The following is a 27,242-nucleotide window of genomic DNA, read 5'->3' on the forward strand; positions in this document are numbered from 1 at the left end:
ACATCCAAAAACCATGTCCAACACCTTTCATAGGTGAAGTTAATCATGTATAAGAAACCCACCGGAACCTAGCTTCATTCAAACCTTCCCCACGAAGCATGAATGGGGCTCCAAGTCCCACCAGGCCTGGATCTCACTCACCCGTGACATCTTCTGCACTGAATAAACTTGCGCCCTTGCAATTATTATTTTTCCAACTCAGCACATTCAGCACATTCCAGAAGACAAAGCAGAGAACCTTTCATGCCTCACTGGCCAGACGTTTGCTGAATCGGCATTGAAATTACTCTCAGCTTTGCTGAACAAGGGAAAGACGTCGCACACCAACTTATTTCTACGTCTTGCTGGGATGTCTTCTCCTCCGTCCTTTTCCCCCAGTCCTGCAAATGCCCAGACTTTGGAGATATTAAAAAGACCGGAGCTCTACATCCAGTCCAGCCTTAGAAGTTTATCGCTGTTTATAACGTTTCAAAGCATCCCCAGAAATGGCGCCCTCTGGAACAGAATTGGGACGCAATGGGAACGCGTGGCGGCGGCATTCCCCGTGGCGATAAAGTCGCGTTTTGGCCCCATCCGGTGCCCATCGCGTTCCATGCATGCGCCCGCTTGCCCCGTTGAAAGTGCACTGGGGACCGGTTAGGCCCGTGCGATAAACTTCTTATCTCACAAGGCTGGGAGCTGACCACAAACCAGGCCTGGCTGTGTGCATTTGTACACTCCAGTTTTATTTCTGATCACTGTGACTCTTTAAATTAAACCGCAGTGGTGATAAAGAGAGGAAGCCCCCCATGCTCCAAGAGATTGCCCCATTGCTTCCTTTCCTGCCCCATTGCTCCTTGTGCAATGCAAGATGGCAGAGGGACCAGGGCAGAAGACCAGGGCAGGCAGAGAGTTGCTGTGCATGCATTTTAGGCTGCAGCAACAGAGATAGTCTCTAGAGCAGTGGTTCTCAGCCTTTGGTCCTCAGATATTGGACTTCAGCTCCCAGGACTCCTTACCATCGTGTCATGCTGGCTGCAGCTTCTGGAAGTTGAAGTCCAAAACATGTGGAGGACCAGCGGTTGAGAACCATTGGTCAGATCAGAGAAGTAATGTGCCTCTCATTCTGACTGCATTAGCTTCGGACCCAGTACAAGGTGGTGGTTACACCTTTAAAGCCCTAAATGGCTTGGGTCCAAGCTCTCTCCAGGAGCGCCTTCTCCCCTACAGTCCTCCCTGCGCACTCCGCTCCTCTGGGAGAGGCCTACTTCAGCCACAAACATCTAGGCTCTCGGCTGCCTCCCAGAAGGCATTTCCATCGTTGCCCCCAGACTGTGGAAGGGCCTCCGGATGAGATCCGTCTGCTTACATCCTTAGACAGCGTCAAAAAGGCTGTTAAGACAGGTCTCTTCCGGCAGGCCTTCCCAGAATAGAGAACCCGGCTCAGAAGAATGCTGGGAACCAGTGGGTTGGCTGATGTGATTTGTTGACCTTCTGGACAGTTTTTAACTTGTATGTTTGTGTATTTTTTGCTTTGTGCCTTTTTAAATACTGTATTGAATACTTTTTTAAGGAGGGGAGGGTATTAGGGATTTATATGTTCTGTATTGGTTAGCCGCCCCGATTGTTCTCAGAGGGGCGGGAACAATTAATTATTATTATATTATTATATTATTATTATTCTGCTTTGGTAACCTCCTCACCTGGAATAATCCTGGTCCAGTTCTGGGCAACACAATTTATAAAGGACATTGAGAACTGGGAGTGTCCGAAGAGGGCCACCAAAATGGTGAAGGGTCTGTAAGCCATGAAGCTATGGAGAATGACTCAGGAGCTGGGTTGTTTTAGCCTGGAAAAGAGAAGGTTAAGAGGTGATTGAGAGCCCTGTTTAAATACATAGGGATGTCATTTTGCGTAAGGGATGTTTCGACAGTGGAACTCACTCCTTCCTTGGAGATTTTGGTGACCTCTTCCCTTCCTGAGGCTGTCTTAAGAAGAGGCTGGATGGCCATCTGTCAATGGGCTGCTTGATGGAGAGTTTCCTGCATGGCAGAAGAAGGGGGTTAGACTGGATCAGGGCCCTTCTAGGGTCTCTTCCAACTCGAGGATTCTAGGATTTTATGAAGTTCTGGGTTATGGCAAAAAACCTTAGCTGCAAGCGCTTTGTATTTGACTCTGAAATCCGGTGCCAATTGTCTCCTTCGACCTCGTCTGCCGACAGATAAATAAATAAATAACTACCCGGAATTAAAGAATATTGGGTTATACCTAATTTTGTTTACTCCTTTCCATCCCATTATTAAATCCCGCAGCAAAGGGAGCGAGGCGGAGGCACAAAATAATTATCTGCAGGTGTGAATTAGCTAATTATAATATCCTGGGCTCTAAGCAAATACCCCTGTTCATAGTTCAGCGAGAAGAGCCATTTCAGGGAGGGAGATGGCACAGCCTTCCGCACATTTCAATGGGGAAGATCAAGGCAATGCTTTGCTGGGAAAAGGGCCATTTAATAATGAGAGAATGTGGCACACTTTGCTGAAGGCTCTTCTAAACACTCCTCCCTTTTAGGAGAGGGAAGAGAATTGGGGAAACAGGAGCATCGTATCACTTGGCTGATGGAAGAGATGGAAGTTACTTTATGCTCACAGAGCGTGTGGGCAATTGTGCAACAAGCCCATGAGCATCTGGTGGTCTGTTGCAACCAACATGCATTGTGCATGAATCCATACGCACTATGCAGCCATGTCTCTCGTCGCTGGCGCTTTCAAGAGGCGGCTGGATGGCCATCTGTCCCAAGGAGGGCTTGGATGGTGTCTTCCTGCAGGCAGAAGGGGACAGGAATGGATGACCCTTGGGGTCCCTTCCTAGGAATCTATGATTCACAATCCTAGCTCCACTTCTGCAACTTTGAACTGAGAATATGGCTGTTCCACATTGAACAAAAAGTCCAACCATTTCCATAGGGAATTACTCAAGCAAAAAACACCCACAACGGGAGCCATGTGTCCAAAGGAGGGCAACCAAAATGGCGAAGGGCCTGGAAACCATGAAGCTCTAGAGGAACGCCTTATATTTGTTTTGGAGAAGCAAAGTTTAAAATGTGACATGATAGCCCGTTAAGTATTTGAAGCGGAGTCATGTTAAGAATGGAGCAAGCCTGTTTTCTGCTGCTCCAAGAACAGGACTCAAGGGAGCAACAGATGCAAGCTCCAGGCAAAGGATAGACAGCTCAACATTCGGAGGAACTTTTTAGGTCTGGAAGCCAGGATTCTATGATAAAGCCCTATGAGGAGCATTTATGGATCTCAGCCTGGAAAAGAGATGGTTAGAAGTGATATGAGATAAACCCTGTTTTAGTATTTGAAGGGAAAATCATATTGAGGAGGGAGCAGGTTTATAATATAAGTATACATACCATGCATATATTTCCCCACCACAAACACGGGAAACAACAACAACAACAACAACAACAACAACAACAACAACATTGTCCAATTACTTCTTACATTAAAAAAAGTAGAACAGACATGAACAGAAACAGCGGCAGATGCTCTTGTTACCAACTTCCAGAATCATTACAGGATATCTCTGCCAAGAAGTCTCCCTGCAATTCCCTCCCTGGTTTGGATACTTAATCTTCCTCCAGGACTAATCTAGTTTGCTAATAACATGCAAAGGAAATTGGATCAACTTAAATTTTGCAGAAACATATTTTGCAGGGAAGGCGACATAATGAAGGAGGGGAGCATGCAACCGTTTCCCTCCTTCGGTATTGCGACTCCTTTTTGGTTAATAAGTGCTGTTCTAGATTATTAATCACTTGAGGAACAATATATAATAATGACTTCCATTACCTCACTCCGTCTCACTTGGAGGTTATGCGTTAGGAGGGGATTTCGTTGGGCATGCGAGAATCCAGTTGGGCAATTGTCCTGTGAGGTTGTGCATGGCAAGATGTGGGATCACAGCCTGTGACTGAGTCAGATGTAAGCCATGCCAACTGAATTACAGAACCCAAGAAACCCACAACTTCATGCTAACGTGCAATGGACCCTGCTTCTTCTGCAAACTTGAACTGAATCTGGACATTGTGCATCAGACAAGTGCCCAAAAACTTCCACAGGGGACCACCAGATTCCCCATTAGAGTTTCCTCATACAAATCAATCCCAGCATTATTTCTGTGGAGCATTGATTCTGCATGCATTTCTGTGGGAGGAGGGGGAGCAGATCCATCCACAATGGCGCCGTATGTTCTCCATATAGTATAGAATCAGAAAATCATAGAGTTGGAAAGGACCCAAGGACCATCCAGTCCAACCCCCTCTTCTGCCATGTAGGAAATCTCAATCAACGCACACCATTGACAGATGGGCACCAGCCTCTCTTTAAAGACCTCCAAGAAGGAGACCACCAAAGGAAGGAGTGTGTTCTCCTATCAAACAGCCCTACTCTCAGGGAGTTCCTCCTAATGTTACCTGGAATCTCTTTTCCTGGAGCTTGCATCCATTGCTCCATTGTGTCTTAGTCTCTGGAGCAGCAGAAAACAAGCTTGCCTCCCTCCTCACTATGACATCCCTTCAAATACTTAAACTGGGCTCTCATATCACTTCTTAACCTTCTCTTCTCCAGGCTAAACATCCATCCCCAGCAATTCCCTCAGTCTCCCCTCATAGGGCTCATAGTTTCCTGGCCCTTCACCATTTAGTCACCCTCCTTTGACACATGGCTCCCAATTGTGGGGCCCAGAATTGGACAGGGGAATATTCCAGTGGAGGCCTGAGCAAGCAAAAGAGCAGCTGCTGCTCCTCCTTCCCTGGTCTGGCTTCTCCCTTTGCAAGGGCACAGCTGGCCTTCCTGGCTGTTAGCCAGTCCACTGGCCGAGTGCCTGAGCCTGGTCCTGAAGGGAGCCGTTCTCACAGGTAGCAATCCGTTTGGGGATTGGACATCTCCTAAAAAGACTCCCTCTTCAGTAACTCATGACAGCCCTTCAGATCTTTAAAGGCAGAGATGTGGCGCTCTTCTCCACTTTGTGCATCCATGTCTTTGGAGCACCTCTTTGACGGAAGCTGCCTTTAGCTTTCCCTTCCCTTCGACTTCCCTTCATGTTTCAGTTCCCTATATCTTGTTTCTTTGCACGTCTCTCTTTTTGGAGTTTATTTTCCTATATCAGGTTCTTCATACATCTCAATAGTGCCTGCCTTAATGACTCTGTGTTCAGAATGGAAAGGCGAGGTTTAAATTCTCTGATACAGACATACATTATCTTTAATTTCTTGTGGGGGGAGTTTGGGCTGGATTACTTAGAGGTTTTTCTAAAGCAGATTTGAAGTATTATCGTCAGTAGTCTGGCTTTCTTTCTTTGTTAAGATTTCTGAATTTTGAACAGAACTGCGCATAAAGACAGGCTTCAGAAGGCTTTACTTGCTCCATGCCTCTCTGCCAAAGTTACCCAGGTAATTCATAGTTCTGAGTCTTGTGGATGTCTTACGCATGTCTTGCACATCTCCTATAAAGACGTTGGAGGTTTTTATCTGGTGGACAATATCCACATCAGTTCAAGGTTTGGAAACGATGTTGCACACGTGGCACCATTGTGAATGAGTGCACATAGATGTTCATTGTACATGGAGTGTACTAGAACCATAGATCATAGAACATAGAGTTGGAAGAGACCACAAGGCCACTGTGTATCACACATCCATGCTCACACACATTTCCGCTCAGGGACATATCCAGCTTTTGGAAGAGGAGGTTCTAGACTAAGTGTCACCATTATAATGGGGCTTTGGCGCAGTGACGCACACCATTCATTGTATCTAACAGAAGGGGGGGGGTCTGGACCCATGGACCCCCCACCTGGCTACGTCCCTGTTTGCTGTGCATTTGGTTTGCACATGTGGTTTCTTGGTTGAGTTCCACCCAACACAAGGTTTTCTGTAATGCTAACAGAACAGAGAAAAGGCAGAGTTACTCAAGACCTTCTTTGCCTCCTTCTTCTCAGAAAAGGCAGGGGCTCAACCTGAGGATAATGGAGCAGAGGACAGAATAGGGGCATTTCAGCACAGAATAAGTAAAGAGATAGTAGAGGAATACCTGGTTAATCTAAATGAATTTAAGTCTCCGGGACCAGATGAACCCATCCAAGGGTACAAAGAACTGGCAATGTCATATCGGAGCCATGGCAATAATAGTCTGAGGACTCCTGGAAACAGGGAGAGATCTAGCCGACTGGAGGAGGGCAAACGTTGCCCCATCCCAAAAGGGGGAAGAAAGGGGATCCCAACAATCATCGTCCAGTTAGTCTGAGATCAATCCCAGGAAAGATTCGGGAGCAGATCATTAAACGAGAGTGCAGTGAACATCTAGAAGGCAATGCCATCATCACAAAAAGTCAACATGGGTTTCAGAGAAGAAGTCATGCCAGACAAACCGATCTTCTTCTTTGTAATAAAATGACCATTTTGGGTAGATGAAGAATGCTGTGGATATAGTAATCTTGATTTCACTAAGGCCTTTGACAAGGTTCCCACATGACATTTAGTATAGTGTCTAAATCAAGGAAATAATAGTGCCACTTTATCCTGCCTTGGTTTCCATTGTGGTGGCCTTCCTTTGGACCAAAGGTTTCCAGCTCTCAACATCATTGTGTGCATCATGGAGCCCAGAACAGGACACAGTGTTATTCAAGGAGAGCCCTGATGAAGAGAGACTGAGGGAGCTGGGGATGTTTAGCCTGCAGAAGAGACGGTTAAGTTGGGACATGATGGCCCTGCTTAAATATTTGAAGGGATGTCATATTGAGGAGGGAGCAAGCTTGTTTTCTGATGCTTCAGAGACTAAGACCCAAAACAATGGATGCAAGCTCCAGGAAAAGAGATTCCACCTCATCATTCGGAGGAATGAACAGTAAGGGCTGTTTGAAAGCGGAAGACACTCCTTCCTCCGAGGGTGATGGAGTCTCCTCCTTTCAAGGTTTTTAAAGAGAGGCTGGAGGGCCATCTGTCAATGAGGTTGCTTTGACTGAGAGTTCCTGCATGGCAGAAGAAGGGGGCTGGACTGGGTCAGGGCCCTTCTTGGGGTCTCTTCCAACTCTAGGATTCTATGGTTCTGTGAAGCTTCTTCCTCCCATCTCTCTCTTTCTCTTTCTCTGCCTGCATCTCCATTGCAGAAATAATCCACTCTGACATTGCTTTAACGGACATGGCTCAATCTTATGGAAATCTGGGAACTGTACTTTATTGTGGCAGCAGAGCTCTCTTACAGTAAAGGCTAAAGGTCTCTCAGAAGTACAATTCCCATAATTCCATGGCTGTTAAAGTGGTGCCAAGCTGGATTATTCCTGCCGTGCGGATGCAGCCTCTGTGCCCCCTTCCTTCTGCTTGCATCCATTTGCATCCTCTCCCTGTGTTTGGCATCAGATGACTAATAAGACTGGGAACCTTGGCCTCGCCATGGAATATCTCTGTCTGCTTTCATTTCCATCTCATCTGCTGGAAGGTTTCTCAGAGGCTGCTTAATGCTGACAAGAGATTTCGGGGGGGAAAGAAGGAAAGAAGGAGGGAAAAAAGGAGAGTTGCCCAGTGCGCTCACATATAAATGTAACTGATGCAGAGAAACAACATTGTAAACAACTGTGCCTCTATTATATTATCTAAAACATCAACACTCCAAAACCTGTAATGAAATGTGAAACTAACAGGAAGATCAGCGGAGACAAGCGGGACTGAGCTAAGACTCAGCAGGGCTTTCCCCCCCGAAAAGCGTAATGGAGACCTTCATCTGAAATTCAAGGCAGCTCCGCAGTTTCCAAAGAGCTCTGAAAATCCCTTCCTTTATTTAAAAGATTTCTACGCCACCTTTTCTCTTCTTTAAAACCACGCTGAGAGGTTCAAGGTGCTTCACAACTGGATTAAAAACTGCAGAAATGCAATGCAAACGCAGTACAAAGACAGATTGAGAAGCAGCAGCCAGAAAAGTGATGAGAAGCAACGTTCGGTTGGCCTTCGCCGCTGTTTTGTCGTCACTTTTTACCATTTTTGTCCTAGTTCCTGAATAATTTTGGCCTAGTTCCTGACATTTTTTGTGGGCATTAATGTAGATACTCATGTATGAGTCAAGAAATGTAGGTTTAAAAACTGACCCGAAAAACCTGAGTTAACTTATCCACTTTACTTTAAGCCCAAATAGTGATGGCTGTTGAAATTTTGCAAGGGCTTTGGCACTGTTTTCTTTTGCTTCGTCCTTTGCATCCTTCATTACATGCCTCTTCGTTTTACCCTCGACTTATCCAAGGGTCATATCAAAATGCATAATTTTGGCCCCAAAACCTGACTTCAACTTATACATGAGGTCGACTTATAGTCGAGTATATACGGTAGTTCCCCAAAAGGATAGTAAGCAAGGGCAGTGTTGCGGTCTGAACATCGAGTCCAGTTTTCTGGAGTCCTGGGTTCAAATCCCTCTCAGCCATAGAGTCCCACTGGGAGACTTTGGGGGAGTCACTCTCAAACTCAAAGGAAGACAGTGGTGGCAAATCTCCTCATAAGAAACTTTAAGAGACCCCAGGAGAGCCAGCATGAAACAGTGAGCATTTGTGTCGTCAGACCAGGGTGCATGGCCCACTCAGCCATGATCACACTCTCTAGATAGATAGATAGATAGATATTGCTGAATGCCCTATAAGTAAAGACTTAAGGAGCTGGGGATGTTTAGCCTGGAGAAGAGAAGGTAAAGAGGTGATCTGAGAGTCCAGTCTAATTATTTGAGGGAGTGTCATATTCTGGAGAGAGCAAGCTTGTTCTTTCTGCTCCAGAGAAGAGGAACTAATGGAGCAATGGATGCAAGCTCCAGGAAGAGAGATTCCGGCCCAACATTAGGAGGAATTTCCTGAGAACAGGGGCTGTCCGGCAATGGAGCACAAATCCCTTCGAGATTGATGGAGTCTCCTTTGTTGGAGGTCTTTAAACAGAGGCTGGATGGGGATGCTTTGATGGAGAGTTCCTGCATGGCAGATTGCGGTTGGACTGGATCAGGGTCCTTGGGGTCTCTTCCAACTTTAGAATTCTATGATTTTATGGCCTCATTTCCACTTCAGCAAACAGCGTGGTTCCCACTATGTTTGCACTGGTTTCAATTATTGGTGCAGGAATCGACATGGCGGCTCCCCTGCCACGTATCCCTCCATCCTCCTGGGCATATCAGGGGTGGAAGAGAGGCCGGGGAGGGAGGAGAGAGGCAGGCCAGGAGGACGGGGCACTGAGGACGGAGCATGGAGGTGTGGCCGGGAAAGCCCCAGGGCAGATTCGAATCCGATTCCATTCTGGCTGGTTCCCACTTGGGCTGAACTGAGAGAGTTCCTGCATGGCAGGGGTTTGGACTGGATGGCCTTGTGGTCTCTTCCAACTCTAGGACTCTATGATTTCCAAATAAATCAATTCAGCCCAAAAAACACCCCATTTCATCAGCGTCTTTTTGACGTGGGTTAAATGGGTAAAAATAGGTAAAAACCATGCCCCCCTCTTTCCAAATTGCTTTTGGGATTTGAATTAAGTGGGAACCATGGTGGTTTAAACCGGATCATTTGGAATCACACTCAGGTTTAAACCATAGTGGGAACAAAGCCTATGAATGGCTCTGAATGAGAGGCACTCAGTTATCTGGAGAGGGAACTCAACCGTTCCTTTCATGGCGGCTGACATGGAAGGAGCCCAGGGGAGAAGTGCAAGGAAGGCTGGGGCCTCATGGGAAGAGACCATGCCCAAACCTCCCTGACAGGCGCCCATCAGAGAAGTGAGAAGAAGACAGATCCAGGCCATTTGGATTTGGATTGCTGGGCTGAGCAAACTCTGGGCAAATGACAGGTGCAAACCCAGACTGCAAAGGCAGGCCTTGCTTGGAGAGATGGGATGCTTTTGGACACAGAGAACGGGGGCAACGAGGAGTCAGCCTTCATCTTTCCATCCCTCTCTCCATCTCTTGCTTTCCTCACTTTCCCAGGTTTCAAAGGCTTTCCAGCCCTTTTCCTCTTCCTCCTCTTGCAATCGGATCTATTGTTCTGTGTTTTAGTCTGTAGAGCAGCAGAAAACAAGCTTGCTCCCTCCTCAATATGGCATCCCTTCAATACCAAGTTGATACCAAAAGGGATGCTTGAGGCAGGTGGCCAAGAGGCAGACCCCAGTGTGGGAAACAGTGCCGTCATAGAAGGGGATCCGGGAGGGTCATCATGGAGGGAAGTTCAAGCACTTAGCCAGGATAGATCAATCAAGATCAGAATCCGCGTAATCCCTTCTCTGATAAGAGGGATGGCGGGTGACAGACCTGAACAGAAACCCAAGTGATCTTCCTTCTAGTAGCCACAATCCATCGCCCAGAGACAGTTGCCCTGATGGTCCAGCCATTTACATGTTCCCTTTTTATTCTTCTCTCTTGGAAACTCTCCCCTTTAATCTCCAAACCTGCCCCAGGATATGTCTGCCCTATAAATATATCTGTCAGGGCACCTACAATTTGGTCTCATTTTGAGCTCAGAGGGACACTCTCTCAGTATCTCTCTTGACTCCTCAGCAACAGAATCCCCCAATTGGACCCTTTTAATTTGGGAAACAAGAAGTCATCCCTGAAACAGGACTCTCTCAGACCCTGGGATTTGGAGACCAAAGCTGCAAAGCCATGCAGCCAGATGCATTTGCTCAAAGCCTGTTGTTCAAACAATAAACTCCAGCTCTTAGAGGGAAGGATATATTTCTCTGGCTGGCAATTACCTTCTCCAAGCTCAGCCCTGAGCAACAGCAAAAACAAATGCACTCATCTCCCGGCTCTCTTTTGGAAACCTTTGCAAACACTGCTTTCAAGAACTCCTAGGAGCTGCCCTGCAACCAAAGAAGGATTTCAAAGGGGCCTGAAGGAGTGGGAGGGGACTGAAGAACAAGCAGCAATATATGTCCCTATGCATGGATGTCTCTGGGCTCATTCCCACTTACCTTTAAGCCGGTTTGCGATTCGCCTTCGCTCCCTGTTGGTAAATTGAATCCAAACGGTCTGTTGTTCCCACTATGAAAGCGGATCTTTTCATTATCCCCTTGTAATCACTTCTTTTTTTGGCACGATTGTCGTCCCCACTAGTTTGCGCCGCTTCAAAATGCATGTCAGTCATCTGTGCGTCATCAGCGACAGAAGCAGCAGCCCAGGCAGCCCAGCTTGCGGACTATATATATATTAAAATTAATGGAGAGAAGATTTGATTCATTGGCTTTGCAACTAGTTGCCTCACTGATTGCAAGTAGTTGCAAAATCAATGAATCGAATCTGCTATCTATTTAAAAATGTTAAACTCATAGGCCACATCACAAAGGCAGCAAAAGCACAAATGCTGGATCTCCCAAAAACTGAGGAAGGATGGTAAAGACCCCTCTGCCATTAGTCCCTCTCCTCCAGAACGATGTGATTCAGATCCATCATTCCCATTTGTTGAACATGCTTTGGAATCAATTCTTTCCACCATTTGCATTTGCCTCACTTCATTGCAACAGAAACCGATCACAGTAGGATTGGAACCGGTTTCAAATGGGAACAACGGTCATATAACCCGGTCAGCCATTCACTTTAAATCATAGTGGGAACGCAGCCTGTGTGTGTCATTTTTAAGGTGATGCACTTGCCCCGAGATTCCTCCCTGAGGCCTGGAGAGAAGTGCTGGTCCCTGGGAAATGGGACTCCTAGTTCTTCATGCTGGAGCTTGCCAAATGGGTCAAGAGAGGGGTGCGTTGTGTGTGTTGTGTGTCTGGGTCTGGCTTTCCATCCAACACTGTCTCCTCCTGGCTTTGCGTGTGCCTCTGCTTCACAAGCGGCTGCACTTCCTCTCAAACAGACTCTCCACTGATTTACTAATAGCCATAATGACAATAATAATAAAACTGAGTTTGCTGGGAGAGAAGAAAAAGAGAATGCTTTGCAAATTTACTTCCCTGCGATGGAGGAAAAACGAAACAAACCCGAAGAGGCAGCCAGCCTGGATTCAAAAGAGAAATTGCTGCAAGGTACAATTTGCTCAAGTTTCTGTAATGCACATTATGGATTTAATTTTAGCATGTTTCTGCTATATAATAACCAGACTTGAAAATCTAAATGCAAATTAAATTTAAATAACATCTACTTCTATTTTTTTAATCCTTTTCTGATAATGAAAGATGTCATAAATATTTAGCATAAAGCTGGTCTTATTTAAACAACCGGTCCCTAAATAGAATAAATCCTCCCTCCTTTTTGCTTTCCTTACTGTTGTAGTAAATGGTCTCCAGGGAACAAATGCAGGAGTCTCTGTCTGTCTGCAAGATCTTTTAGAGGTGTTTTGGGGGGAATGAAGGGGGGGCAAATTCCCAGGGGTCAATGCAAGGAAAGGGGGCTCTCGCAGGGAGAGCAATGCATCCACATTATTGCTAATATTCCTTCATTGCTGCCAATTTGCTAAAACCCCAGAGGACAGGATTCAAATTCACCTTGACCTTGACGCATTACAGGGCTGGGATGAAGATAACAAATGAACTTCAACAGGGAGAAACATAAGGTACGGCACTTAGGCAGAAAAAATGAAATGCACAGATATAGGATTATGGGGGAGACCTGGCTTAAGGAGACTTATCCATATGAAAGGGATCTAGGAGTCCAAGCAGAGCACAAGTTGAACATGAGTCAACAGTGCGATGCAGCATCTAAAAAGGCTAATGCGATTCTAGGCTCCTTTTTCTATGTGGCAAATGTGCATTTCTGTGGGCACATCAAGAGGATCACTCCTATTCCACACAGGCTACCTAGTTACGTAAGGTCATTCTGAATTTTGATCCTGTCCTCTGGAGTATTAGCTATTCCTCCTAATTTGGTGTCATCTGCAAATTTGATGAGTATGCCCCCAATTCTGTCCTCCAAGTCATTGATAAAGATGTTGAATAGCCCTGGGCCCAGGACAGAGCCCCACTGGACGCCCCAATGGTCACTAACCTTTGTATGAGTGTTTTCGGTGCTGATTTCATCAGGTCCTACATTTTCCCTGAATGTCTTCCATTGGTGGTGCCTTGTCCTGGAACAATCTCCCTCGGAGTGTAATGGAGTCTCCTTCCTTGGAGGTCTTTAAGCAGAGGCTGGATGGTCATCTGTCAGGGATGCTTTGATTTAGATTTCCTGCATGGCAAAAGGAGGATGGATTGGAAGGCCATTCTTGGGGTGTTTTCCAACTGTATGATTCTATGAGGCTATGATTCTACGATTCTAGGACGTCTGGTCATCCAGCGCATGGACAAGTAAGTAGTATCTCCTGGCTTGACCCCTAGAGCCAGTCTTAAGAGCCAGAAGCCATGTTGGGCAAAGGGGCACAGCAGAGGGACAACTTAGAATCATAGAATCCTAGAGTTGGAAGAGACCCCAAAAAGGGCCCTGATCCAGTCCAACCCCCTTCTGCCATGCAGGAACTCTCCATCAAAGCAGCCCCGACAGAACCTTTGCATCCTCCTTCCAGCAAGCAAGGCTGAGACAAGGCATTGCAGGAGGGATGCTCCTCTTTGGGGTTTTTGCAGCCTGGCTCGCTGGCAGGAGAGGGCTGGAAACACTCTCTTCCTCCTTGGACTCCAGTTCATGCCTTAAAAATGATCAAGATGGTGTCATCTGCAAATTTGATAAGAATGCCCCCAATTCTGTCCTCCAAGTCATTGATAAAGATGTTGAATAGCACTGTTTGGTGGATTTGGGATGATACTGTACCTTTCTGCAAAGTACATTCACTGTGAAAAAGTAGTTGGCCCTCAGTTAATTCCAGGGAGAAGGAGAAGAGAAGAGGGGATGAAACCCTGCCCTTCCCAGTTGGTTTAATTGTTGAATATATGAATTGTAAAACTGTTGGCGCTAATTTAGTTTAATAAAGCATTTTATAAAAACAAACTAAAGCAAAAGCTAAAGTAAACTGCTGGCATGGCTCCTGGGGCCCCTCCCGGGCGGCTGCGCCCCAAAATGAGGCCTTTGCCAGGGATCCTGCACCTGCTCCTGGGAGGCTCCACATGGGGAGGTCGGCTTCAATGGACAGATCATTAACAGGAGGAGACGGCTGAGATTCAACCTGAAAGAAAAGATGTGGCTCTTGACAAACACAAACCCGACTGAAGCAAAGCAGGACTCTGCTCCTAAGGACCGCTTTTGCCCCCAGGAAGACCTGCAAGCCTCCTCTTCTGGCTTCTTCTTGCTTGAGAGAGAGGGTTTGCAGAAGGGCCCAAGAGCCATGGCCAGAGCCTCCAACAAAGGAGAGACTCCTTTTCCTAAGGGGGTCCAGCTCCCCCCATCCAAAGCCACATTCCCACTATGATTTAAAGCAAATTGCTGATTGGGTTATATGACCCCATTTGAAACCGGTTCCAATCCTACTTTGATCAGTTCCAATCGCAATAAAGCAAGGCAAATGCAAAAAAAGGGGTTTTTCCAGGCACTACTTTCCTAGTGGTTCTTTTGAAAAGAATCCCAAGCGTTTTCAACGAATGAAGAATCTGAATTGCCTCGTTCTGGAGGAGAGGGACAAAAGGCAGAGGGGGGTTTAGCATCCCTCCTCAGTTTTTGGGAGAGCCACCATTTCCCTCCCTCTCAGTGCTGCCTTTGTGCTTCTGCTGTGACCCATGGGCGCATGGGCATGTTTTTAATTGATAGAAGATTCGATTCATTGGTTTTGCAACTACTTGCAATTAGAGGAGTGAAGACAAGCAACCCTCCAAAGGGAAGGTATGTTCACCAGACACCAAAAGAGCCACAGGCAGAATAGGGGAACTGCTGAGGAAACACAACCTCCAAATGGTCTACAAACCGACCAAGAAAATCCAGCAAATGCTTTGCTCAGAGAAGGACAGGAGAGACCCAGGAGGTTTCCGCATTCGGTGCAGCTGCGGACAAGTCTACGTAGGGCCCCCCAAACACAGCGTCCGAACACGAATCAAGGAACACGAGGGACGCTGCAGACTGGAAAAATCATCCGTAGCAGAACAGGTTATACATGGACTGCTTCAGTGACCAAGGAGGGCATCTCCCCCTGAATGACTGTCTGAGGTCAGTAATGGACTCAATGAGGGAAAATAGACTTAAGCTGAATCCAAACAAAACGGAAGTACTCAGGATAGGCAACCCTAACCCAGGTACAGAGATATGTTCCCCCCTAGTCCTGGACAGGGTCACATTTCCCCTAAAGGACCGTGTTCTCAGCTTGGGGTGCCTCCTGACCCATCGGCTCCAGCTCTCATCCAGGCGGATGCGACGGCCAGGATGTCTGTTTCCACTTTGGAGGATTTGCCGCTGCAACCCTTCCTGGAGCTGACATTTCTTCGGCCAGGACCAGGGGAGCAAAGGGAGAAGGGAGGAGGAGGGAAGGTCTCAGTTGGATCCCGGCCACCCCTCCACCTCCCTTTGGGGCCATCATGGTCCCAACGCTTTCTATCTCCAAACACAGCAAGGGCATCCATCCTCCAGGCAAGGGCTCTGGCAACCGGCATTGTCCTCTTTTCCTCTCCCATCCAGGAGCCTCTCTGATGGATGCTCTGCCAGGCGTTCCTCGGGCAGAAACAAAGGAGTAAAAAGGGCTTCGCGCTGGTTTTCCATTGATGCCTTCCTCTTCTGGACCATGGAGGCCCTGCCTGGAAGACTGAGGAGGCAGCTGGTTTCATTTGCTTAAATAGGTTTATGTTGGGGTAAGGAGGCAGACTAATCGGAATAGATGCCCTTCCCTCGGCGCCTCAGTCATTCCGGCAGCGGAAATGCCTCCATGTGCCACCGCACTGATCCCTGGCAAAATGGGCAGAAAGACATGCAAGAACTGGACTCAATGGAGGGAAAAGAGGAGATCGCAGGAATGGGCCCTTTGAACCCCAAGGCTTCTCTTCTTTTCCCTTCCTCTCATGAAAAGCTATGGAAGGCAGTGCTCCAAGACCTGGGTGCCACTCGTCTATTAGTTCCAGATGAGGAATCTGCCCCAAGGGACAGAATTTGGGACACAGGGGTTCCCAATTGGGAAAGGGGTCCAGAAGGCTGCCTCCTCTCATCTTCCTTGTTTAATTTATATGCTGAAATGTCTCAAAAGAAAACAGGATTAGCATCAGAAGAAGGAGGAGTGAAGACAGGAGGAAGCATCATCCACAACCCAGACACAATGTGACCATGGACCCTAATATTAGCAGAAGAGAGTCAGAGTTTAATAGGGAAGATCAAAGAGGAAGCGCAAGGCAGCTCTGATGCGGAACATGAAGACATCCAAATAAGGACCCAGAAGGAATACACACTTCATTCTGGACAAGGAGGAAATGGCCATAGCCAAAGAATGCCCATATCATCTAGGATCAACCTTGACCAGAACGGAGGCTGCGGTCAAGGAGTAAGAAGAAGACTAGCAATTGGGAAGGCAGCTGTGAAAGAACTGGGAAAGAGACTGAAGGGCAAAGGCATAAATACTGAGCACCAAAGTCAGACTCCTCAGCCACTGTATTCCCCATCATCCCCAGATAAGGATGTGAGAGCTGGATAGAGAGGGGGCAGACTGGAAGAAAGCCAACTGTTTGAAATGTAGGGTGGAGGAGGGGACTGAGGATGACCCCATGACAGCCAAGAGGACAAAGAAGTGGGTCCATGGACAGATAGACCAGGGCTCCTTGGAAGCATGGACCTCCCCTTTTGCTCCTTCTCATTTCACTGTGTATCATGTTTCTCTAAGGAATCATGCAGACTCCAGATGCATCAGAGTAAGACAGCCTCCATAATTCAGATGTTTTAAAACTTACGTAGAATCAGAGAATCATGAGTTGGAGGAGACCCCAAAAGGCCATCCAGTCCATTTCTTTTGCTCTATGTAGGAACTCTTCATCAAGCAGCCCCATTGACAGATGGCATCCAGCCTCTGCTTAAAGACCTCCAAAGAAGAGAGTCCACCACAAATCTCCGAGGAAGGAGTGTGTTCCACTGTTGAACAGCCTTACTCTCAGGAAGTCCCTCCAATGTTGAGATGGAATCTCTTTCCTACAGTTTCTCTTCCATCCATTGCCCATTGTCGTTCACTGGAGCAGCAGAAAACAAGCTGCTCCCTCCTCAACAGACATCCCTTCAAATGTTAAACAGGGCTCTCATGTCTTCCTCTAACCTTCCCTCTCCAGGCAGAACATCCCCAGCTCCCTCAGTCTCTCTCTCACAGGTCTTCATGGTTTCCAGACCCTTCACCATTTTGTCTCTCTCCTTTGGACACATGGCTCAGTTTTCAATGTCCTTTTTGAATTGTGGCCCAGAACTGGACACAATATTATTCGCGTGGGGCTGACCAAAGCAGATAATTGGCCCTATTACCTCTCTTGATTCTAGACACTATACTTTTATTGATGCAGCCATATCGCATTGGCTTGTTAGCTGCTACATCGCACTGTTGACTCAGGTTCAATTTGTGTTCTACTTGGACTCCAGATCCCTTTCACACTGAATAAGTCTCTCGTTCAGCCAGGTGTCCCACTTAATCCTATATCATGAATTTGCATTTTTCTACCTTCCATCTCTCTCCTCAAACAGATGAATTGGGGTTTTTGCCTTGGAGGGCAGCCGTTTGCTTTCCATGGGAAAGTGGCAAAGGGAGAGGAGCATTTCATTTTATGGAGGTTGCTGTTTTTGGGATTTTTCCTTTCTGGGCTGTGTGTTCAGTTGTTTTATCAACTGTGAGATTCCCAAAACATCCTCAGCTAAGCACAAACAAAAGCCACAATGCAAAGGGCTGGGCTTTATTGGGTTTGGAGAAAGAGAAGGTCTGACTTTTACTGGAGATTATTGAACATTTGGAAAGAACGGATTTGAAGCATTGAAAAACAAGGCTCTAGAAATAAAGCGACTAAAGATGGTTATTCTTTATTAGGACATTAAAAGGGAACCGTTAAATGTTTGATTTTTAATGATATCTGAGTGAAACATGAGAGGTAAGTAATCTCATACAATTGATTTATAACTGACCTTTTGAAAAAAAAAAGGGTTGTTGGGTTTTGCTAATTAACCACATTGTTTACAATGATGTGGAGTAATTAATACTTAGAAGAAAGAAAGGAACGAAGCCAATGGGAAGTCATCTTTTCCTCTTAGTTCTTACTTTTTCTTGGTTTATACTTTGTATTTGTGTCCTGATTTCTATCATTCTGTATTTGCCCCCTTTTGCCAAGCTTGGTATTTAACATATTAAGGAAAGGGCCTGTAAGTGGTCAGTTTTTAATGATTAATGTTTGTTTTTATCCTTTGATAATCCAATTGGATTTTAGTATGACTGATGGGAGGGTTAGGGAGGGGCAGGTTTATAAGTTATTAATGACATGTGTTTTTATTGGTCTATTCTGATTATCTGTCCGGAGGAGCAGGATATAACAACAGACTAAAAGAATTAGTCCTAGCATTAAGTGGGTGTCCAATGGTTGTTGCTGTGCTGCTTTTAAACTGTTCTTGCTCTCAAATATATGCATTTGATATGTATAATATATACTTTGAGATAACAAGGTCCTCTTGAAACGCAGGTCTTTTGCGTTGATGTTTCTAAACAGTTACTTCTGTTTTAACGATGAATTTGCAAGTTTTTAACATTTTTGCCATTGATTTGGTTTGGAAGCCCCTTTGAGTTCCAGTTTGTTAGGTGAAATTATCATCATCATCATCTATCAACAAACAACAACCATATTCTAATTTATGCAAAATCTTAGCCTATTCATTATCTTTACTCACTGTCCACATGCCTGTTTTAATGAGGGTTAATTTTAGACTGATTTTAGTAATTTGGTTGTATTTACAATGTTTTGTGGTTTTAAAGGGGGGGGGGGTTATGGATGATGTTAATTAAGTCATTGTGAGATTTCATGATTGCTACCCTCGATCCTTTGGGAGAGGAGGGCTATAAATAAATTATACTATTATTATTGTTATTATTATTATTATTATTCTATATCTGTTCTTTCTGCTTTGTTTAGTTTTCCATTTGTCTCTGAGTCTGGTTTTTAAAAACTGTACTTTATCATAGAATCATAGAATTATAGAATCATATTAGAATATTAGAGTTTATACTTTAAGATTAAAATCATTATGATTCTATGATTCTAATATTAAAGTACAATTTAAAAAACCAGACACAGAGACATAATGGACAATAGAACAGAAAGTACAGATAATTGAATTTGCTAAAGATATTTGAATAAACTAAGGATATTTGATGATGATGATGATGATGATGATGATGATGATTTTGCTCAGGGTTTTCCCTGAAACTGGATCTCAGAGGGACTTGCAAATCAAACCAATTGTAAAACTGTTAAACACTTGCAAAATCCATCGTTTTGCATTTTGGAAGAGGCCTCAAAAGGGCCCTGATCCACTCCAACCTTCGTCTGCCGTGCAGGAACTCTCAGTCGAAGCATCTCCATTGACCGATGGCCATCCAGCCAATATTGTATTTTAGCATTTGTATTATTGAATTGTATATAAACCTTTCATTCTGCGACTGTTCATGACGCACCATGCGCATGGATAAATAAAATAAAAGAAAGGAAATAAAAATCTGAAAAAGAGACAGCATTGTAAACAATCTTCTTCTTTATTTCTTATTTTACAGATATGTTATCATTACTATATCAGCGTCGTACATTAATACTCTTGTCTAGTACTTCCTTACTTCCCTTAGGTCTGAGTTATTAAATGCATTGCCTTTCTACAATTCTAACGCATTCATCTCTGTATGAACATGTGGCATTGTTACCTTTAAACCACAATTTGTAGCTCTATCTGCTTTGAACAACAATGTTGTGCATCGTGGACCCTTCACTCCAAATGGAGCGGCACCCTTCGTTTTTAAGAAGCCCACAACAAACACACGCAGACACACATCTGCACAAAAGAGCAATCTCTGGATTGTTTTGGCTTTGCCAAAAGAAAGTTGGGGACAGGCGGAGGAAGGCTGTTGCATGCGCACACTTGTCGGCATTGATCCTGAATAAGCCGCTTCAACAGGAAACGGAGGATTCTGCAAAGCCCTTGATCTTTGCGCGGAGCCAGACGCCTCCAAAACGGCAGGTTTTCCACTCCAAACAGCTTTGGCATTGCAAAGAAGATGCTCAGCAACAAAGGTCCGGGCGGGAGGCTTGCAAACCAAGGAGGCCGCTGTAGTGATAAAAGAGGGTGCGTTTGTGTGTGACTTCCTTTCCCCTGGACCTCATCCTGAACCACAGACTTGCCTCTAAGGAGGGGGGTATGGTGGGTTTTTCATGCTCTGTAAATGCCATCTTCTAGAAGAGTTTGTTCCTGACGTTTCACCTGCATCTGGGGCTTTGGCATCTTCAGAGAAGGCTGGCATGGAAGAGAGTGGGGTGTGGGTATACCTTTGGTTGAGAGGTGGTGATTTCCACTTTGATCTGTGTATTGTTATTGAATGGCAAAGTTCACAGGGTGTCTATTTTATTAATGGTGCTTTTCCTTTGCCTTTTGCTGGCTCTTGGTTTTGGTGTCATTCTGGACTGGCAGCCAGCCTTGGCTCGCTTTAAGGCTTTCTTCTTGCCTCTGCCTCTGGACACAGTAGAGTTATTCCAGAGGAGGCCGGACCAAAGCAGAACAGGATTGTGAGGACCCTCAGTCTAAAGTGCAGACCTTCTTCTGTGTTGCTCACCTGAAGGGTTCCTTCCTTCCTGCAGACGTTCTCCAGGAGTTTGTGGACCTGAGTGGCTTCCCTGGGCATCCGGACCTGACGGCTGTCCAACGGCCATTTGCCCCAGAGAGGGCTTTGAAGGCGTCTTCCATCATGGCCAAAGGGGCTTGGACTGAAGGGCCTTTGGGGAACCATTCCAATTCTATCATTCTGTAATTCTTTCATTCTAAGTGACCTAAAGTCAACTCCCTGCTAGGGAAAAAAGAGGCCTAAAATGGCCTGGAGTGGGACAAAAATGCTATTGCCCAAAGATGGTCAAAAATTGACCGGTTGGTCCCCAAGTGCCCCCCCCCCAGCAGTCCCCAGGGATGATGGGCGCATGGAAGGGGGGAAAGTAAACTCATTTTTTGTGTTGTGTTGTGTTGTAGTGGCACAACTCCCCCCAAATCACCTGGGGAGCCAATTCAATTGATTGGGAGTTCCTGCATGGCAGAATGGGGTTGGACTGGATCAGGGCCCTTCTTGGGGTCTCTTCCAACTCTATGCTTCTATGATCCCAAGATTCCATAGCATTGAGCCCTGGCAGTTAATGCAGTGTCAGTCTGCATTAATTCTGCAGTGCAGATGCAGCCCAGTTGGCTCCAAGGACGGGATGCAGGCCTGGAGTTCACCCTCCGCTCTCATTCTTGCTTGTTGATGCAGATGATCCATCGCAGCGGCACAAACGGTTGCCGCAGACTCTGTTACGTCCTCGACTCCGTTCCCTGCTCTAAATATTGGCATTCTGAGCAGATTCCCCTTTGTGCCAAACCATCTCAAACCCATGCATGATACAGAAGAGCAAACCTGTCCGTGTTCTTGCAGTGCTTAACATCAAAGCGTCTCAGTTTGGAAGGGAAGGGAAATGCATGCAGAAGAGGGCCTGGGAATGAAGCCTGAAAGCCACAGATCCTTCCTGCAGGTAGCGGCACCCAAAAGAAACGGATGCAAAATTCATATTCCGTCGTAAAAATCGCTCTTCGAGATCAAGAAAGCAGATTGGAAGTCCCTCTCTCTCTCTCTCTCTCTCATAGAGGTTCACTTTGGAATTGCTTATCCGGCTTCTCACCAAACAGCCGTTTGCATCTGGGGAGTTTTTCAGGAGATCTGAAAGGAAGATATTCCTGCTTCGTAAGCAATGTCTCAATTAGGACTCCAATGAGGCTGGAGATAATGGGCAACCAATGCTCCATTAGATGAATGGAGGGCAGCCCTTTAAGAAGAAGGGGGTCAGGGGGTCCCTCTTTGCAAACAAGGGGCATCCGTCAGAGGGGCAAGCGAGCTCTCCAGCAAAATGCCAAGACAAAATTTGAAATCCAGCAGTGCCAGGCCCATGCATGCTTCCATGGAGGAAAATGCCATGCAAGCAATGGGAGCATGGAGTGGGTTTTGGGGGCAGAAGGGCCAGGTAGGGCCCCTGGCACCCCCCTCCTGAGCTCCTGCTTCTGCCACGAGGAATTAATGGAGGGCAATTTATTAGCACCATTCTCATTAGTTTAATTAGATTACCCTCTTTCCCTCTTTTGCTGGCTTCTAATTTGGCTCTGTGAGAATGAAAGCTGCATATTAATTTTCCACATGTTTATTCAGACTTAATGAACTGTTTGGGAGGCTTTGCCGCGTTTAGCATCTGCTTGGAATGGAGCTTAGCCTCCTTTGGCGGCTTTTAATAAAGGAGACCATTTTGATGGAGGACTTTGTCGCAAACGGACGGCGCGGACTGTACTTTGTGCCTACGCAGGGAAGAGGGTTTGGACCAGAGGGATTGTTGTGTCTATGGTTTCCTGACACACTACATGCACTTCAACACTATCTGACCCCCTCCTCAATGGGGTGCTCTCTGTGGTTGTTGTGAACTGCATCAATCTCTACCCATGGCACCCCTGCAGATGAGACGTCTCCAAGCCTCCCTGTCCTCTACTCGTATTCGTGGTCTCACACTCATATTCGTGGTCTCTTTAATAAAGTCCATCCATCTAGCCCAGACCAGCAGTAGGGAGAGGCCAAAATTAAAATAGAATAAACTTCTTTGGGCCGCAGATCGGTTTTATTTAATAATAATTAATGTTCCTAATATTTATTCCATCCTGCTCCTCCGCTGACCGTCCTTTTCCTCCACCTGGAGAAAGCTGGGCAGCGGAGAGGCCTTGCAGGGCAAGGGTTTGCCTCTCCTCTTCCTCTGCCCCCGCCACCCAAAAGCCTTTGGCAGGCTGCATGTGGCCCCTGGGACATATGTTGCGCAATCATACTTTGGACACATCATGAGAAGGCATGACCCTTTGGAAAAGACAATAATGCTAGGAAAGGTGGAGGGGGGCAGAAAGAGAGGAAGGCCACATGCTAGAATTCAATAGCCCCGAAGGGCCTTCCAGAGAGCGGCTTCCTAGCAATGAGGACTTTCCTCTTTGGAGGCCTGCTGTCCGAAGCCAAGGGTCCATCTCCATCTCCCAGGGAAGGGCTCGCCTGGCCTCCGGATAAGAGACATGCAAAGCAGATGCCAATGAACTCATAAAGCAAAGAGAGAAAGGGGCAGAGAGAGAGACAGAAGAGAGCTTGTTCCGATTAGCAGGGAAATATGAACAGACACTTTGAATAATGGAAAAAGAGGATGAGGCAGTCGAGATTAAAAAAGAGAGAGGAGGGGCGAACCTTTCCTTTGCTCACCGCCTGAATCTCATTCCAGCGGGTATTAAAATTAAACTTGTCTGGCCAGCGAGTGTGACAGCGAGGAGCCATTGTCGAGTGCAGATAATAAACACCAATTGCTCAGCCAGTCAAACAGAAGGTCTCAATTGGAGGCTTCACAGAGATCTCCCGCAAAAGGAAAGTAAGAGAGCCTCCACTTTCTTGCCTCTTCGACAACAGAGGCCAGCTCTTGACTATTAATCACTTTACCATTCCTTTAGATCTCAAGCCTCAACCATCACCAACAACAACCCAAACTTGCCACCAATTCCCATTTGCAATGCCACAGGTGCACCTGTCTCCCATCTTGCCTTAAGGTTTGCCAGCCCAGGTCACAGGGGTCTCTTTGAGGGGCAGCCCAAACTGAAGACAGGCACCCCTTTGGATGCCAGATGACCATGAGGCCATCCAGCAGATGCCTAGGGAGGGGTGGCCAGGCCCCAGTGATGGATGCAAGTATTGCTGACCTTGCTGGAAATTAGATCCAAGGAACATCAGTGGCAGAGGAACTAAATAGGGTGAAAAGTCTGAAAACCCTCTGAGGAGAGACTTAGGGAGAGGTGATATGATGATAGCCCTGTTTAAATATCTGAAGGGATGCCATATTGAGGAGGGAGCAAGCTTGTTTTCTGCTGCTCCAGACAAGAGGACCCAATGGAGCAATGGATGCAAGCTCCAGGAAAAGAGATTCCAGCTCAACATTAGGAGGGACTCCCTGAGAGTAAGGGCTGTTCGACAGAGGAACACACTCCTTCCTCAGAGATTGTGGTGGAGTCTCCTTCTTTGGAGGTCTTTAAACAGACGCTGGATCTGTCGCTTTGGGATGCTTTGATGGAGAGTTCCTGCATGGCAGAAGAAGGGGGTTGGACTGGGTGGCCCTTCCTGGGGTCTCTTCCGACTCTAGGATTCTATGACTCTATGATTCTTCTAGAACATGGCCACAGAGCCCAAGAAAACCCCTAAGAACTATTTTCAGATGACGCTGAGCTGATCCAGGACTTCTCCCGGGAAGAACCAGGGATGCTCCGGATACAAACCATTCACACGGAAGTCCCAGGAATGGTTTGTTGCTGGAGCATTCCTGGATCTTCATGGGTCCAGATCAGTGCAACTTCACCCAAAAATCCTCTGCACGATTTCACTCCTGGCTTTTTTCCGAGTCTGAAACCCATTAAAACAAAAATGTTAAAAGATGATTAAAATAGCCAAATTAAAACACTACCAAGTTAAAATGTAAAACATTGTCTGCTTCGGTGTCTTATTGATAAGCTTATCTAAGTATTTCAGTGTTTTGAAACTGAGTTCAAATAAGTGATTATTTGCAACCAGTCTTTCTCAGACCTTTCAATTCAGCGATTCCTTGTGTGAGTCTGTCATTTTCAATGTATTCTTGACATTTCATATATATATATATATATATATATATATATATATATATATGAGAATTTTCTCCTCTTTCCAATATTTGGCATATATGTTCCTTGCCGCAGTTATCATACGGAATAAAGCTTTACCACGATCTGTTTCTGGATTTACATTTACCATTCCCAACAGAAATATCTCAGGTTTGTTTTCTATGTCGATTTGCAATATATTTGCGTCTTTGTGACCAATAAATGTCTGGCTTTGTGCATAAACGCCATGCGTGGTAAATGTCCCTTTTTCCTACAGATCATAGTGCATTTCCAAGCGCAAGAAGTGAGCACTTCTAGAGAGAGAGAGAGAGAGAACGAAGAGAACCCAAAGGCTGGCTTGACAACAGAGCTGTCAGATTTTAAAGCAACCAATTAAAGCAACAGCTCAGATAAGAAAATGTATACTATAGCAGGAAACAGAAAATGCAATAAGCACCAGAGGAACAGCCTTCTCTAAAATAAATCAAGCAGGAGAAAGTAGAACTGGGCCACTGAAAGATCCTGGAAGAATAAATGGGGAAACCTATTAATAGACTGATAAACCCAAGCATTCATTTAAGCCACAAGATGCGGTGGATTTTAAAGCAAGCGTCCAAATGGCGCTCTTTGAAGGAGCCACTTCCATAAAGAGATATGCTCCGAAGGACAAATATGGATCCCTTCGATGCCGAAGCATCTCAAGGACTCACGGAAGGGGTTACAAGCGGTGAAATCTTTGGCGAGCGAGGAATCTAAATTGCAATTTCTGATCTTGCTTTCATGTTCAATAATTCTTGATCTGAGGGATCTAGATATTTGCCTTGCATAAACTTTTGAAGCACAGATGCAGGATGGGACCTGATGCGAATTGCAAGGACCCTCTGCTGATAACTGTACTTAGCGAGAGAGAGGATGGGAAAAGGCTCCTTGATCTGCAGCCATTTCTGGAAACGTCAGCCACATCCGCAATGGGAAAAGGCAAGGAAAGGGCCAGCACTTTGTGATCTCTGCTGCCAGACTGAGGTCTCACACGGAGCAGCATTGACTCAATGTTTCTCTGAATGTGGTCTCCAAGGCGGCTCAGAGGACGGATTCAAGCAAAGCACAGCTAAAAAGCAACCCTAATGCTGATGGTATTTTAGGTTGGCCTTAAACACAACACAGCTCTTCCATGTTGGACAGAAATGTCGGTTCACTTGGGTCTCCTTCTTCAGACGCATGGAAAGGAGGGGAGCTGGGAGCAGGAGCGTCGCTAGATTTAAATCTACTTCTTCGGATGCATGGAACGGAGGGAAAGTGGGAGTATGAGCTTTGCTAGGGTCTCCTTCAAATACCTGGAATGGAGGGAATCTGGTAGCATGACCATTGCTAGACTCAGGTCTCCTTCTTCAGATGCATGGAACGGAGGGAATCTGGTAGCATGAGTTTTGGGCCCCATTCCCACTCATGCATTTGCCCTGGATGGAACTGGGCAGATTCGGATCCCCCTCTCGAATCGCTCCAGAAATGAGTGCCACTCTCCTTTGCCTCGATCGGGGCAATTTGCCCTCCAGGAGTTCACATTGGTGGTACTGGTTTAAATGGAAGGCTCCTTTGCTGTCAATCAAAGGACTACCTCCCTGGCCCAATTTAAGAAGGACCTGAAGACCTACTTATTCCAGCAAGCATTTCCCCCATAAAAATTCCTAAGGGCCTCCCTCCTCCTCCGTGGCCATGAGGATGGGCTAATGGGGTTTTAATTGTATGGCGTGATTTTGCTTTTAATCTATTGAATGTATATGTATCATGTATGTAAACCGCCCTGATCTAAGGAAGGCGCGGTATATAAATAAAACTTTTATTATTTTATTTTTATTTAATCAAATTCACTTCCGCTTTCGTCAAAGGTGACGTTTCCTATTCCTTCAGCCTTTGGCCAATCAGATGCATGCTTTCCCCCTCCTTTTTTAAAAAACACTGGCGGCAGTGTGTGCACATAGTCTGTGAAATTTAAAAACATCCAGGGGTGTGTGTGTGTGTGTGTGTGTGTGTGTTGTGTATTTGGGTCACTACAGATTATGGCAACCCTAAAATGACCCCATCCTGGGGTTTTTTGGCAAGACTGGTTCCGAGGAGATTTGCCATTGTTTCTCCCCTGAGGCTGAGAGAGTGCAACTCCTCCAAAGTCATGGGTTTCCACATGCCAGACTCTAGCCTCCCCTGCGCTTCCAGCCCAACGCTGCCTCCGAAGCCCTTGCCTCCCCCATGCCATCCCCTTCCCAATAATAATAGTAATAATAGTAATAATAATTCCTTACCCCAGAATGCCGTCTCTGCATCCTCTTGCTTTGCTTTCCCTCTGACTGCAACCCCAGAATGCCTTTACATATGTATTCACACATTGTATCAGTTTGCCAAATTGAAAGGGAAACATTTGGAACATTCGCATTGTAGCATTCACATATTACACAAATAATAATAATAATAATAATAATAATAATAATAATAATA

Source organism: Sceloporus undulatus, chromosome 1 (genome assembly GCF_019175285.1).
Source record: "Sceloporus undulatus isolate JIND9_A2432 ecotype Alabama chromosome 1, SceUnd_v1.1, whole genome shotgun sequence".
Taxonomy (NCBI): domain Eukaryota; kingdom Metazoa; phylum Chordata; class Lepidosauria; order Squamata; family Phrynosomatidae; genus Sceloporus; species Sceloporus undulatus.